Source organism: Elephantulus edwardii, unplaced genomic scaffold (assembly GCF_000299155.1).
Source record: "Elephantulus edwardii isolate Elephantulus edwardi_28Jun2011 unplaced genomic scaffold, EleEdw1.0 scaffold00278, whole genome shotgun sequence".
Lineage (NCBI taxonomy): Eukaryota > Metazoa > Chordata > Mammalia > Macroscelidea > Macroscelididae > Elephantulus > Elephantulus edwardii.
Window position 1 is genome coordinate 582,226 of NW_006400028.1, and position 2,475 is coordinate 584,700.

Sequence of the window (2,475 nt, forward strand, 5' to 3'; positions counted from 1 at the left end):
GAGAAACCTATGAAGATTCAGAGTCCTCTTACCACAGCACTAAAGGCACTTCCTCACATCTTAGCAACTTCATATTGCTCCTCGTGATGAGATTTTCACTGAAGACCTCCTCACAGCTGCCCTCTAACCCTTTCCTATCCTATCTCCTCAAAATAAAACCTTCAGAGCACTCTATTCTCTAGCAGCTGTCAACTGGGGCAGCCCGTGGGTGTAACGATGACAGAGAAATGCTCCAAAAGGTGATACCTTTTACCTAGGTATCCTTCTGTTATAACTGAAGGGTGGGTCCTTTGAGTGGCTGTGTCTCATTCATCTTTGAGGCTCCCTAGTGTTGCGTAAGAATACAAGAGATTCCAGTTGACATGTTTCAAGTAAGAGACTAAACCCTGGACATGTCCACCAGCCTATCCTAACAAGCTTAGAAGACAGCTTCTTGACCAACTGACTGGAAGCGATTAATATTTTATTCCCATTCCCAAGAAAGGTGATCCAACAGAATGTAGACATTATCTAACAATATCATTAATATCACACCCAAGTGAAATATTGCTGAATATCATCCCAAAGAGGCTAGAATAGTACATTGGCTGAAAATTGCCTAGAAACAGAGATATCATTACTGTCTAGAATCAGAGATATCATTGCTGGTGTCAGATGGATCCTGGCTAAAATCAGAGACCACCAGAAGAATATCTATCTGTGTTTTATTTACCATGCAAAGGCATTTGACTGTGTGGATCATGGCAAACTGTGGCTAATATTGAGAAGAATGGGACTCTCAGAACACTTATTTGTGCTTCTATGAAATCTATACTTTGATCAAGAAGCTATTGTCAGAACAGAACAAGGAAACTGATTTTAAAATGTATAGTATAAAACCATGAAGGCTATACATCAGGACTGTGCCCTATCTCCATAGCTATTCAGTTTGTATGCTGAGCAAAGAATTTTATTTCTGAGATTCTATTATGGCATTGGAGGAAGACTCATTGAAAATCTATACAGTTGACAAAACCTTGCTTTCTGAAAGGAAGGAGGGCCTGACGCATTTGCTGCAGAAGATCAAAGAGTATACAGCCTTCAATATGGATTACATCTCAACATCAAGAAAACAAAGGTCCTTACTACTGAACCAATATGCAACATCATGATAGATGAAGAAAGGAATGAAACTGCCAATGACTTCATCTTACTTGGATCCACAATCAATACACTTAATACCAGAAAGCAGGAGATAAGGAGATACATTGTTTTGGGTAAGGTCAGGAACCTCTCCAAAATACTGAAGAGCAATAATGTCACTTTGAAGACTAAGGTGTGTCTGAGTTCGGCCATGATCTTTTTTGATTGCTTGCTATGCATATGAGAGCTGGATAATGAAAAAGGATAACAGAAGAAGAATTGATGCCTTTGAGTTGTGATGTTGGAGAAAGTACTGAATACCTATCCCAGGGACTGCCAAAAGAACAAACAGGTATGTATTGAAAAAGGTGTGGCCAGAGTGCTCCTTGGAAGCAAAGATGGCAAAGCTTTGTCTTTTATATTTTGGACATGTTGCTAGGAGAGGCTATTCATTGGAGAGGGACAGGGAAAGGTGGAGGGTCAGTGACAGCAAGGATGACTAACAATGGGATGGATTGGCACAGTGACTGCAGCAATGGGCTCAAGTGTTTCAGAGGTGGTGACGATGGCACAAGAATAGGACCAGGTTCCCATCTGTTAGCAGAGTTGCTTTTTAAAAAATTTTAGTTCACATTGGTTTCCTTACAAACTTCCTATATCTTGTGTTTCACACTAGCCCTCATTCACATTGTGTTTCAATCATTCCCATTCATTATGTTTTATAAAATGAATCACCATTGAACGATGCCCACCATTACCCTGTCTTTTCAGATCCCCGCTGGAGCTTTCCCCTCTCCTTAACTCCTTCTCCCTCCACCACCAAGTTGTGTGACCCATGATTTCCCTGCCCCTACTCATCTTCACCCCTCTGCCCCTTCCCTCCCCTCCTTAGATCCTCATACATGTTTCACTAGTTATCTTTTTCTACAATAATGGTCTTATGCAGTATTTGTCCTTATCATGCTGACTTAGTTCACTCAGCATAATACTCTCCAATCCTTCTGAAGTTAGATAGTAATCTTCAAAATCATTGCTCTTGTGTGCTGTATAATATTCCATCGTGAGAATGTAATATAATTTCTCAATACATTTGATTGTGATTTGACATTTAGGCTGTTTTAATATTCTTGCAATTATGAATAATGTTGCTATGAACATTGGTGTACAATCTCCATTTGTGTCAAAGTTCTAATTTTCTCGGGGAATATTCCTGGCAGTGGAATATGTAAGGTAGAGTCAGAATGGATCCACAGTTGACCTTTCAGCAGGTTTTCAGAGGCAATAACCACACAGGAGATTGCCCATCCTTCTCCTGAGGAGCAGCTGGTGACCTCAGAGCATGTGCCTTTGGGA